We start from the raw sequence: 15,169 nt of genomic DNA, 5'->3' as shown, positions 1-15,169 counted from the left end.
AAATAAAGAATTATGATAAATACAGAGATAAATATAAGACCAGCATTATTGAATTTTTGGTTTATAACTTCTCTTTATATTACCTGTATGTTTTTGGACGATAAAGAAGAGACGGGTAGGTTGATCACTCAGCAAGCAAAGTCCTTTTACAAGAAAAGGAAGAACATGCCACAGTTATGGAAAGAACTATTGATAAATTCAAGTTACTGGACCTTAATTCATGAAACTTTGTTTCATTTGATTTTGGGTGGTGTCTAGGAACTTGAAAGCTTTTTGTCTTTGCGAGATTGTGTGGTTCTTATGTGCAGATCATTTCTCTAAGTGATACCTTCTTTAAGAATTAATTTTCATGGGAAAAATACCGAGGTCCAATCCAGGAAGTCTGGGCTTGGTTTTGTTGATGCCTTGCTCACAAGTTTACAAAATGCTAATTCTACACATTCTGGTGATTGAAATAAAAAGAAAGAAAGCAATTTTTATCCCCAACACTTCAAGTTAGTACAGGTGACAATGATGTTTTTAGATAAAATTCTTTCAGCAAACAAAAAAGACCTAATTCATAAATGAAAAAATAATATATATATCCATTTATTATCAGAGGAGAAATTTTGTTATACATAATAGAGAAAAAATAATAAACACAAAGATCAGCGTATTCATCTACTTCCACAGCGTGATTTTGTATTTTAGAAGAACACAAAAAGGTATTGAAAGAAAAAAAATTACATACATTATTACTCAACAGCAGAATTAACTCTCTAGTTCTTCTGAGAGCAAGGAGATGCTCACTATAAAGTAAGTATAATATTTTACCATAACCTCATTTCCAAATCTGTTGAGGCAAATGAAAGTGTTAAGGTTCATTGTCAAAGCTAATTGTTGTGAAGTTCTAATAAATGTTTTTCAGACATAATGTATCTAGTTAAAATTTTTTTCCTATAAGTAGGAAAAAAAACTGGTGTCTCATATTTACATATGTATTTGTAATTTATTTTTTATGTTAAATTTCAATTTACTCCTAAACATGATTCTTAAGGGTGTCTTATATGAAACTTCTTGTAAGACACAGCTTCAATTTAGCGGGACTGCATCCGTGGAAGCCCTTTGAAAGGCCAGTGCATATTGGATATGGCCAATGCATTGGCCTCTCCCAATGTGTTGCACCTCTCCCATTACCACAAGGACATTGGCCGTATCCAATATGCATCGGCCTTTCAAACAACTTCCATGGATGGAGTCCTGCTAAATGGAAGCTGTGTCTTACAATAAGTGAGTGACTAGTAGTCATTTACCATGGCTAGACAAAATTTAATAATGAAAGATTATGCTATCTTTAATCTACTTTCAATTGATTCATCAGAAAACAATCCTACAGATGAATACAAAAAGAAATCAGTGTGGTGAAATGTTAACATTTGCACATCTAAATGAGGGATATATATATTATATATATATATTCTTTGTTCTATGCTTGTAACTTTCTGTAGGTGTCATTTTTTAATCACAATTAAAAGTTGGAAAATAAATGAAATAACGTATTAACCCTCCACACATAATCATAATTTTTTTAAAAATTTAAATTTTTTGAGACGGGGTCTCACTCTGCCACCTAGGCTGGGAGTGCAGTGGTGTGATCTCAGTTCACAACAGCCTCAACCTCGTGGGCTCAAGTGATCCTCCTACCTCAGTTTCCCAAGCAGCTGGGTCTAGAGGCATGCACCACCATACCCAGCTAATATTTTTTGGCATTTTTTGTAGAGACGGAGATTCCCCTTGTTGCCTAGGGTAGTCTCGAATTCCTGAGTTCAAGGAATCCTCCTGCCTCAGTCTCCCAAAGTGCTGAGATTACAGATGTGAACCACTGCGCCCAGCCAAAAAATTTTTTATATAGCTGGACACATTCCAGTTTTAACATGCCGTCATGAGTTAGCACACAGTTTTGGAGTCTGTATCAGTTGTCTTTTGACTGATACAGTTAAAAGGAAAAAAACATTTCCTTTTAAGAAACTAAACCAAACCCTTGTGGCATTTAACAAGCAGTGTGTATTGGGCACACTGTTGAGTCAGCTGACAGTTGGCTATGTGAATCTTCCTTGTTGATCTGGCTTACAGATTTGAAGGCTGGATGGCAGATGGCTGATCAAAGCCTTGGACGGCTTTCTTGCAAATCTCCCATTACCACAAGGACATGCCAGAAGTAGCCTGCAAGAGAGCCACAGAGGAAGCAGAAACATCCCACAGATGTCTTAAGTCAGAACTACACATCATCACTTCCACTGAGTATATTAACTAAAGAAAGCCACAAAACCTGTCCATATTTAAAACGTAAGGAAATAGACTTGATCCCTGTAGAAGAACTACAGAATAGTCTGGCAAAAATACAGATACAGGGAGAGATAAGAAATTGTGGCCATCTTTGCAAGCTAACAGACTATCTTTCTCAGATCTACTAAAAACATAGAAAAGTCCACACCTTTTTCCTTTAAAGAGGTTTTACTGAGACAGGAAGAATGCAACCCTACACTATCATGAAAACATAAAGTTTAGAGAATTTAGCATTAGCCCACACTATGTGTCCTTGTTCAGAAAACAGTAAATAATAAGCATGTTATTAACTCAACCCCAAAATGCTGTTTTTATACCACAGCATAATACATAATAATAGTAACAGAATAAATAACACTAATATTATTATCAGAGAACATGCCACCTCAATGTATCCTCCAGTTTATGTTGTAAGAAAAAAATTAATCCTCATTTTATGAATAAAGCAATTGGAGTTCATGGAAGTTAAATAATTTGTTCAAGGCTTCCCTTCTAGAAATGGTAAGAGTAGGATTGGGCCAAAGTGTATCTAAATCCAAGGTTTACAGTACAATATCTGAACCTTCCTAATTGAGTCAGCTTAACTTATGGGTTTAGGGGATATTGAAAAAGAAAAAGAAAAAAGCTCTTGCTGTTTCCAGTATCTTAATAAATTAGATAATTAGTAAGCAAGCATTCTGTTTACTATATTCTCAGTATGGTGATAAGAATTATATAGAGTGAAAAGTCTAAGAGTTTATGGTCTAGTTGAAAAATAAATCTATAAGGAACAATAGTGGCAATTTGGGCACATAGTACATCGTTGATTAATTTTATGTCCTGCTCTTCTTACTCCAGTATTTAAGAATTTGTCTTAAAGTTCTCCTATTACTACATGCCAAGATTCTGGTACATGTGTTGTCACTCTAAACTTTTTAACCCCTAACCTGGCACTTGGCACATAGCTCTGATTCTTTTCTTCCCCTAATAAAGTGGCTTGAGCATAGTTGATGCAGTGATTTCAGCCATCTTCATAAAGGAAAACAAAACGGTCTTAGAGTTTCTGGAACAAACCTGAGAATTGTGAACACTTTCCTTTTAAATATATTGTGAGTTGGTTATTTCAACAGTATAAATGCGGTCAGCGTTTCAGAGGGTGCATCTTATAGTAAATTTTTATGTTGCTTTCAAGGGAATCTTCATCATTAGAATGTAAAGTTGATGAGATCCAAAATTTAAAAGATTGGAGTAAGCATGAGGAATTTTAAAAATATAAGACTACAAATATTGATTAAGCTTAAAGGAAAAGGGCCAGAACTGTGAGGGTGGCATTCAATGAAGAAACCTTTAGGACGTGTTCGAGCAAATGTAATTATATATTGGGGAAAATTAGCCATAGATCTTCCTACAATATATTAGTGGGTGAATTTTTAGAGCTTATGTCTTCTACATCTCTATTGGTTAATATTGCCTCCTTTTTACTAATTCTTGAGTATTTTCTTGCATAAAGTATTTAATATTTATATTGTTTTAAATAGCGGTATATCTACTGTTACTTTAGAATAATTATACTCACATAAAATCAATATGAGAAACTGCAAAAGAAATTGAAGTGCTTAAGAAATCCATAGAAGCTTGATTCTGCTCATTTTAAAATAACCATAAAATTTTCCCTTTTGTACTTGACTGACTTTCCACGATAGGTGCTAGACTTGCATCTTCTTAGGTTACTTTCTGGTAATTTTTTAGATAATTAACAGTGCCATTAAAGAACCAAAGAAAGATAACCATTATCCAACAGACTAAGTGAAATACATTAGGCTAACTTAGACATCTGCAAAAAGAAATAATTTTACAATATGTAGTAGCTTGGACTACATGTGTGCGCTACCATGCCCAGCTAATTGTTGTATTTTTAGTAGAGACGGGATGTTGGCCAGGATGGTCTCAATCTCTTTACCTCATGATCCGCCTGCCTCGGCCTTCCAAAGTGCTGGGGGAAGTCGGAATTTATATACACAAGATCTGCATAAGCATAGTCGAAATTTCAGATTTCAGATAGTGTCCTGATTAAATGGAATGATTAAATATAACCAGTTCAACATAGGGAAGCCTACTATATAGTCTTACAGTCAATGTATACTTATGATTGTCTTGAAGAACTAACAGATAATAAAAACAAGCTAAGCTAAAAACAAAATTCTTCAAACCACAAACATAAAATCACAGATGTTCCTGCAAGAAGAAAAAAACAATCACCATTTGGAGGAGGACTATTGTTTATAAACTCACAGATAGTTCCCTTTGGATCACAGATTTTTTTCCACTTGCATACCAAATGCATTACAATTTTCAAGAAGTTCCTGAAAATCTGAACAGTATTTCATTAAAAAATATTTCAATGGGCTTAAAAAAAACCAAATTAGGTGTAACTGGAATTTTTAAATTACCTTTAAGTTTGTAGCTGTTATCATTAACTATTAGCTTTGGTCAATGGTGTTTTTAATTCTTTTAGACCGTTCCATAGTGGATACTTGCCATTTCTTTTGTCTAGTGAGCATCTGAATTTACATTTTCCGAATTCCCCTTTTTGTAAGGTGGACCTTGTCTTCCATTGTGAATGTTGAAGAAACCAAATCTCACTTTCCCAGCATTCCTTGATGCTTTATCAATCACACCTATATCATGTGACCTAAGCTTTTTCTATCATATGTTCTTCCTCCAAAATTTGAATGTATACAATGAGGCAGCCACTTCTTGTCATCTTGCATGGTGCCTTCAACTACTTCAGGTTCCCATGAGTGGAAGAGACAGAAATTCTGGAGCAGCTCCCATTAGTTGTGTGAACAGAACCACTGTGGTGTTCCCGGCCAAAGGGGATGCACGTAGTGTTTTCACAGGACAAGTTCTCCAGAATAGAACAGAGTTTAATTTTTGTTTTTCTTGGCTACATGTATATGAACTGTGATTCTCCATTTTCCTGGCTATTTGGAGCAATCAGTGAGGAATGATGAACTCTGACTGATAAGAAGCTTACAGCATCTTGCCTCTGATTAGTAATTATAAAAGCCAGATGGTTTAGTAAAGATGCCTCTGCTTACAAAAACTAAAAAGCAGGTGAAAAAATAAAAATCACATCATTCCTCTTCATCTCCTACTATTATTAAAGCAAGAAGCCTCTTTAAAAAAATCCACAGTCTGAATAATTATTTTCCACTCTTTCCATATCAGCAATCTTCATCATATTAATCTTCACTTTATCCCTGATTAACCAAAAACCGAGAAAGGGGTTTAGCTTGGAGATTCCACATTCTTAAACTCTAAGTTTGATTAATATTTTTATATTATACAGTGTTTTATATTACAGAAGACATTGTTTTTAAATTTTATATTGGATAGTAGAGTGGAAGATTTATCAAAATATATATTTTACTCATCAATAGTCTATATGTATATGATTAAAGAATCATTCAAAATAGTCATTTATTTAATTTATAATAAGGACCTGTAAGAAGAAAGAAGTAGATGATTACCCAACTGAGACAAAATGTAAGATATTCAAGAACATTTTATTATACATTCTTCTGAATTATCAATTACTTATGCATCAACAGAGCCATGTAAAATCAGCATGTCATTTGGAAAATTAGACGGGAAAAGCAAATGTATTTTTCCCCAAGCAGCATGATTAAGGAGATGATTTTCAGTGACTGAAGAAACGGCATTTTTTTTTTTTTTTTTTTGCCTTGACATATTACCCTCACCATTTTCTGGAAGCTGCCATTTGTAATGATCTTATAAATTTACTTTGCTTCACAAATCACTTATTCAGCATCACCAATTCTCCCAAAGGAGAAAATTATTTACAACTAAGGAAAAGCAAATGTTTGATATTTTTAAGAAATGGATACATTTCGTGCATTGTGTGAGGAATTATTTTCTCAGGATCCAGGACCATATGTTTACTATTTTCTTTAAGTATTTTATCACAATTTAAAATAGTGTTTACCACGGACATCATGTATTTAAGTAGTTGAAATTCTGTCATGAAATTGCACTTTAAAATAACACAATTTGTATATTTACATTATATTAGAAAAGACAGCATAGCTTTAAAAAAAGATAGGCCGGGCGAGGTTGCTCACGCCTGTAATCCCAGCACTTTGGCAGGCCGAGGCGGGCAGATCACGAGGTCAGGAGATCGAGACCATCCTGGCTAACATGGTGAAACCTCGTCTCTACTAAAAATACAAAAAAAAAAAAAATTAGCTGGGCACGGTGGCGGGTGCCTGTAGTCCCAGCTACTCGGGAGGCTGAGGCAGGAGAATGGCGTGAACCCGGGAGGCGGAGCTTGCAGGAAGCCAAGATCGCACCACTGCACTCCAGCCTGGGCGACAGAGTGAGACTCCGCCTCAAAAAAAAAAAAAAAGATGGAGTACTATTTTCTGTAATGACAAAGGGCCTCATTTCAGAAACCATTATAAACTTGGAGAAAACCCATAAAAATCAACCTTTTGAAGAGTTAAGAGTGACTAAAAGCAGGCAAGAACTGGAAGGAAGATACCCCTAAGAGAAAGGAAATATACTAGGTAAGACGTGTGTTTAATTGGTAGTTCCCTTGAGACCTCCGCAAATTTGGTCCATAGAGAGATGAAACTGACACAAAAATCAGCCATCTTATTCCTGAAATTGGTTACTAAGAGAAAAATTTCTGGAAAGAAGGAAGTCACTGTTTGATGTAAACTAAAAATGAAGTCTAAGCTCCCTACTAGCTGAAAATGGACCCCCTCTTGACCGACACAAATCTTGACAACTAAATTTTCAGCCATGATTGTTTAAGGGAGGTTGGACATGCCCCATGATATCCTCTTCTTTTTGGAGTTTAGGCACAACTGACCAGTGCTCATGTAAAACAGAGATTATAACACTGACAAACACACTCCTTACGGCAATGAAATTCCAAATTACAAATAAGACCCAATGCCATGCAAGGCAAAGGTTAAGTCAAGCCTGCTGGCCATCAATCTTGCTACATAGCACTGTTATCTTAAAACATTCCTGTCTGATGACTCCAAGTTTTAGAGAGAGTCTTACTACTTTAACCAACTGCAAATTAAAGAATCTGAATCCACCTAAAACTTGGGGATTCCTGCTTCAAGATATCCTGTCTTTTTGGGCCAAAACAATATATACTTTCCATGTACTTACTTATGTCTTTGCCTGTAACTCTGGCCTCTGTAAAATGTATAAAACCAAACTGTAATCCAAACACTTCGGAGACTACTTACTTAAGGCTTCTTGGGTTTGCGTTTTCCCCAGGCTGCGGTCACTCATAATGGCTCAGAATAAAACTCTGAATTACTTTATAGAGTTTGGATTTTCTCTGAACAGTAGTATAGCAAAATCAGGTAAAAAAATTCCATCACATTCTTAGATGACCTCAAAATGCACATGAAGCTGGATATGGTGGCTTTTTGCCTGTAATTCTGGCACTTTAGGAGGCTGAGGTGGGTGGATCACTTGAGCCCAGGAACTCGAGACCAGCCTGGGCAACATAGCAAGACTCGTCTCCACAAAAATAAAAATAAATTAGCCATACATGGTAGCTTGCGCCTGTAATCTCTGCTCCTCGGGAGGCTTAAGTGGGCGTATCATTTGAGCCCACGAGTTTGAGGCTCCAGTGAGCCAAGATGGTGCCGCTGCACCAACTCCAGCCTGGGCAACAGAGCAAGACTCTGTCTCTTAAAAAAAAAAAATGCACATGAGCAAGCTAATATCCCAAAGAAACCAAGGGAAATTAACACTTAGGGAAAGTCTAGAATACTCTCTGTTTACCTCTGCTGTGTTTTCTAGTTCACCTACTGAGGCCTTCACTCTTCTGGGATATGATCTTTGATAGAGGAATCTCAGATCTGAGCCCCAACTCTTTAGTCACCAGCCTTTGTCTTTTGTGTCCCAGATTAGTGTTTAAATCAAGTTTTCTAAGCTGTCACAGGTAACATCAGAGTATTCCTGGGTTCTATGCTTATTTACCTCTTCGTCCCTTCCCCCTCCCTTCCTCACCCCTCCTCTTTCCTCCTATCCACTTCCCTTCCCTTCCTTTCTTTCTCTTTCTGGTTTCTAAGAATTGCTTCTATTTTTTTCTTTACCAGTTAAATTATCCATTTAAATAGTTAAACATATATATATATATATATATGGGTGTTTTTGTTTTTGTTTTTGTTTTTGAGATGGAGTCTCACTCTGTCGACCAGGCTGGAGTGCAGTGGTGCGATCTCGGCTCACTGCAAGCTTCGCGTCCCGGGTTCAAGCCATTCTCTTGCCTCAGCCTCCCGAGTAGCTGGCACTACAGGCGCCTGCCACCACTCCCAGCTAATTTTTTTGTATTTTTAGTAGAGACGGGGTTTCACCGTGTTAGCCAGGATGGTAGCGATCTCGTGATCCTCCCGCCTCGGCTTCCCAAAGTGCTGGGATTACAGGCGTGAGCCACCGCACCTGGCCAGTTAAATATATTTTTATCTAGAATTCTAGGTAATCATTACTAGAAAGGCTTCTTTGAGTAATTCACCTGCTATATTTCTTAAAAGAGAAGGTCATTTCACAGATATAACAAAGTATCGAGAAGTGTATCTTCTTGACTGGAGATCAGATCAATTCTGTCAGATGATTGGGTCAAAGGTTTTATGATTCAATCATTAGATTTTTTTTCTTTGTGAAATACTCATCAAAGGAATTTCACTGTGAAGAAAGTTGGCTGATGATGCTACTTATCTTACAACTCAAACTTTAACTTTTCATGACATGTAAAGGCTCCTCAGGCAATCAACCATCTAACACTCAAACTTAATTTTTATTGCTATGATGCTGTCAGGTGCAATTTAACAGTGAATTTGCAAAATCATGAAAAAGACTTAGATAAATTTTATATTAGAGTAAGTCACAGCAGTTGCTTCCCATTTCCTCATAAAGAGCTCCACAAATACTTATGCATGTATAAATCACTGATTAAAAAAAACTTTATCATGTTTACAAGAACACTGATATTTTTCACATTGTGGAAACCTGAAGTAAATGCCTGAAGGTAAGCTGTTGTAAATGCTGTTAAAACGTATTCATACTTTTCCTCACAGTATTGGTCCAGTCTGCAGACATATCCCCATATTATCTTTAAACTGATTGAAAATTGAAATCATTTAAAAAAGTGTTTACTATTGATTTTACATTCAAGCACTCTATATAAGATATATCTTCATTAAGGATCTGTAAAATTGTCTGAACACTAACATAAACTACATAAACTGAAATCTATTATTTGCTTTAATAACCAGTTTTTTAAATATATCTTTGGAATACATTAAAAAAATTCCAATAGCAGCATTCAGTAAAATAATATATGCATTTTAAAATTTTCAATTTTTTGTTTAATATTACATTTAACATATCTATATCCTGAAGTTTCACCAGCTTTTCTTTTATTGTGGTAACATTATCTAACAAGATGTTTTTATAACCTATCTTGTAGGAAATAACATAAATTTTCCTATTTTATGCTTATTGTATTATTAATGTCTCCTTTTTAGCCAGAAAAAAAATGGATGCAAAGCCAAATTATCATGTTTTATAAAAAGAATTTGATATTGAGTAACATATTTGAATGATTAAAAAATAATAAAATAGAACTGAAGGGTACAAAAATAAAAATAAAAATGGTATCCCAATACAATTCTCCATCATGACCCTTTAAAAGTAACCATTTTTAAAAACTATTATTTTAAACCTATTGATGAAATTTACATAGCGTACAACTATGCCCATTTTGTAATTATAGATAATATTTATTTATCATTCAGTGACCAGGAATTTAACTCATGAAAACTATTTCCAGCTCTTCATTCACTGTTCTCAAATTTTATATGTTCTGAAATTGTTTAATCTATGTGAGATATTTTATAATTATTTCTTTCTGTAAGTATTAGAAATTATATATTTTAATTTTCTATTAAGCATGACAATGGAATGTATATGTCTACTGTTTTCCTTCCTCTGCAATCTCCTCTTCACTTCTCAGCTACTGTTTGTAATACTGTTTCAGCAACATTGAAAAATTGTATAATGTTTACATTATGATCAGTGACTGCAATTCAATTTTCTCTGTCTTTTTTCTATAGGTTTATTCTAAAGGGAAAACTACCGAACAGCATTTACACTATTATAATTTTGTAAATATTAATTTATCCTAAAACGTGAAATTAAAAGAGCAGAAAAGAGGATGTAGCTAAAATATACTTAATCTGTTATTCCAGATAAATGAGTTAGAGGGAACTTTTTAAACTGGCATTCATCAATCCAAAATTGTACCATAGTATGTTTGATGTATAATTGAAGGATTATTTAAAGTAAAATTTTATTTTTCTGGAGTTTTCAATTGTTATTCTAATTTTCTTTTTGTCTTAAGCTATGACACCATTTGATTACTAATAGTATCTATCTAATAGAAAAAACATACATAAATCTATGTTTTTTCTAGGGGTTCCTGACCTTTTCTCATTTCAATTGATTGCATGCATGCTCACCTTGCTACTCAACTGTCAACTTGACGCTTGTTTTTCTTCCCCTCTAGAAAGAAATTGTCGGGCTCTTATATCTAATATTACTATTATTTTGGATCTCTTTATTGTTTTGAGGAAATATATCCCTGAGAATATTTTTAAAGTTTGGAAAACAGGTTAACCTTTGAATAATATAGCAATATATATTTTGGCTATTTTTCTTTGGTCTGAAATTGTGTGTTCATAATCATGTGCCCTTAGAAATCTGAGATATTGATCCTTTTGCAGTCAGTATTGTTAATGCAATGTTTGATTCCAATATGATTCCAATTTCTTGTAGCTATCCTGCTCTTGGCTTCTTGAAACTTTAAGCATCCTCTTGTCTTCGTTAACTCTCAGATGTGCTTCAATTTGGTTATCTTTTATGTGCATTGCAAACATTCACCATTTTGTTTTGTAGTAACTAAGTGCAATTTCAACCTTGATATCATATATGATAAAATGACAATTTTGTAAGTCAGTCTCTAATATTAGAATAAATATACTTGCTCAGTATTTCTTTGCTAAAGAAGGCAAAAAACATGCTAAATAATTAGTCTTGAAGAATGACATGAAGGTGACATATTTAGGTTGTCATACTTCAGGGTTTTTAGCGAAATTGGAACTGGAATTTATTTTCATTTCAATAAATACACAATTAAGGTATACATTTGAATATGTTTTCTATCAAATATCTTGGTATACTTTGATAATGCTTTCGCATTCCTTGTTGTCAAAGTCTTTAAGAGTTACATCAGGAGCAATTCCGTACCTTTCATAGTCTTAATTATTTCTTATCTTTACATTCTCAAATGTCTTGTGCACTTATACTGGCGTCATGAAAGCTTATGCTTCAAACTTATACTTTTAAGATATCTACAAAACAAACTAAAAATAAAAAATATTTACCAATCAAAATGGAGAAAATGGCTTATGATTAGTTTATTTATATGCATGTGTGGCAAACCGTTTGGAGAGTATAAAAATTCAAAATGTTTCTCTAAATATTTGAGTGCAATTAATTTTTCAGTGAAAATCTCCATATTCCATATTGATTTTCTAGTTTCCTGCATATGAATGTAATTCCAGGTACCCTTCTTTCGAGAAGCAGGGAGGCACGTGAGTCAGAGGGCCCATGAAACAAAAGTAATCCGATTGCCATGAGTAGCTTTTTTTTTGATGCTTGGGTTCAAGAGATATTTCTATGGTGATTCATCATTGGAAAAACAGTTATGTAGCATAAATGCAACAAATGTGTTAGGGAGGTTTCTTACTCTATCTCTCATTGTATGCTTATGGCATATGGCCAAAAGGCAATTCTGTAAATGCTGTTGTATTAGGAGGTGGCAAAATTCTGTGGTCTAGGTGGGTGGTACACTTGTACTATGGATTAATTTATGGGTAGCTATTAAGAGCATTCAGAGAATGAATGCACTGCTTACCTTTCAGAAACTTTTCCATAAATATTGTGCCTCTTAGCTGAGCATTTCATAAATGTTGACCAGGAGTAGATTTGAGGTTATATACCCTGACAGCTAATTGAATTGCAACCATTCTATATTGATGATTCAGTACAGAATAACATTCACAATGGTCAGCTGAGCTGGCAAAAAAGAATAAAAATGACTTGTGAAAGCTGAGGTAGCAGAAAGGAAAGATACCACAATAGAAAACAATACTAATGCAGCACTGAGGTTGCCCTAACAATAACCAAAGGACAGGTCTACATTTCTCTGTTTAAGAAAATTACAGAGGAAAGACATCTGTTATCAAGATTGTAATAATCATACCAAGATTTCAATGAGCACAAAACGTTTGCTCCTAGATAAAACACGTTTTGTGTTTTTTATGTTGACATACTGTTTGGGAGTGGGGATAAAACAGAAAGACTTAAAACGAGAAAATTTCACAAAAAATCTAAAATGTCTAGCTTTCTTAATATGACAACACTAGATTTGCAATTCTGAATGATAGCGTTTAGTTGGAGCTACATATAGGTTGCCTCATTTCTAATTTAGATGGTCCTTGTTACATCGCTGGCCCATGTAGGTATTCCTACCAAAATTATGCTAATATGCGCAAGCTGGGGAGATTTTTCAATTGTTTAAGTTGATGCATAACATGCATACAATAAGTTGCATATATCATAAATCTAGAGTTTCGTGAACTTTTACAAGGTAAATAAAGCCATGTAACCATATAGGACATAATCAATACCCCAGAAGCTTCTCTTATGGATATCAGTTATTAACTTACACACAAAAGTAAATAATATTCTGAGCCCTCACATTATATAGAATAGTGTGTGTATATATATATATAATAGAATAGTTTTGCCTGTTTAAATTTCACATACTTTATATAAAGCACATACTCAGTATTATGATGAAATAGCAGCAGTATTAGTTTTCTTCTTCATTGATGTATGGGATTCCATTTTATGAATATATGAAAAGTATTTTTCCATTTTAGTGTTGATACACATTTTAATCAATTCTAGATCTTCGTTATAAATAAGGAAGCCAATACAAACATTCATGTACATGGCTTTTGATGACTTATGGCCGCATGTCTGTTGGGTAGATTCCAGTAAGTGAAACTGTTGAGTCATAGAGTATGCTTTTGTTCAGTTTAGTGAATAGTGCGATTTTTTTCTGCCCAAATTTGTACTTCAGAATATTTGAGAGTATTAGATGCTCATTATTTAGTGTCAATTTATTTTGTATTTATTTTTAGTCTATTCCATTAGGTAAAAATGGGTATCTCATTTTGGTTTTCATTTGAAAATTATCGATGACAAATGATGCAAGCATTTTCTCATAGGATTATTGAATATTTTCTCATAGGATTATTGGGTGTTTTCTCATAGGATTCTTGAGTATTTCCTCATCATCTTTAGTCAACTGCCTATTCAAGACTATTTTCCATTTTTCTCCTTTTTCTTTCTTTTCTTTTCTTTTCTTTTTGTTTTTTTTTGAGACAGAGTCTCACTCTATCACCCGGGCTGGAGTGCCATGGCACAGTCTTGGCTCACTGTAACCTCTGCCTCCTGGGTTCAAGGAATTCTCCTGCCTCAGCCTCCCGAGTAGCTAGGATTACAGGCATGCACCACCATACCCAGCTAGTTTTTGTATTTTTAGTAGAGACGGCTTTCATCATGTTGGCCAGGCTGGTCTCAAACTCCTGACCTCAGGTGATGCACCCGCCTCAGCCTCCCAAAGTGCTGGGATTACAGGCGTGAGACACCACGCCTGACCAATTATTTTCCATTTCTTTGCGAGGGTTTTCCCTCTTTTCTTATGGATCTGAAGGAATTCTTCATACATTTTGAATGCAAGTCTATTGTTTGATATATGAAAATTATTTGAAAACAAAAGTTCTTAATTTTAAGGAAGCCGAAGTTATAAAAACCGTCATGTCTGCTTAGTGGGCTTTCATTTCCTTCAACAAATCTTTGTTTGCCCCAAGATCATGAAGATAATCTATCATGTTATCACTAAGCAGTTTTATAGTTTACCATTCACATTTAGGACAAAACTCTGTCTGGAGCTGCTATCTGTCTTTGTGAGGTACTTTTTAATGTGTTTTTCTCTATATGTATCAAATAAACCTAACGTCTTTTAGTGGAAGACTACTGTTTCATTCCCTGTATTTCAGTGACATTTAGGTAAATCAAATAACTATATGTGTTTAAGTGTTTCAGACCCATTTTTCTTCCATTGATTGACTCATCTTTACTTTTGCCCACATCAAGTTGTTTTACTTGTTATGGCATTATAGCAAGCCTTGATATCCGGTAGTATATGCTTTCCAAATTTTATCTGTTTAAATATTGTAGAATAAGTTTTCAATTTCAACAAAACTGCTTATTGTAATATTTATTGGGAATATATTAACTCTATAGATGGATTTATGAAGATATAAAATATTTACAAATTGAGTAATTTAAACCTTGAACATGGTATACCTTCCATTTATTGATATCATCAACAATTTGTCTTGGAACCGTGAGGCACTTTTTGGAGTCACTTAAACAATTTTAATAAATGTTTTCTTGGTATTTGATGTTTTCTGATGTTATTTTCAGTGGTTTCCTTTTAAATTACAGTATTTAATTATTTTTTACTAATATGACCTATTTTGTCCATTTTTTCAGTGGACTTATTAAACTTATGTATTCAATTTAATATATTTATTTCCAGATTTTTGAATATTCTGTGTTAAAACAGGAAATAACAATATTATAATTTCTTCCTTTTAATACTTTTATTTTTTAA

The sequence above is a fragment of the Gorilla gorilla genome, chromosome 1 (assembly GCF_029281585.2).
Source record: "Gorilla gorilla gorilla isolate KB3781 chromosome 1, NHGRI_mGorGor1-v2.1_pri, whole genome shotgun sequence".
Lineage (NCBI taxonomy): Eukaryota > Metazoa > Chordata > Mammalia > Primates > Hominidae > Gorilla > Gorilla gorilla.
The sequence above is the reverse complement of the archived record's forward strand: the minus strand, read 5'-3'. Positions refer to the sequence as shown.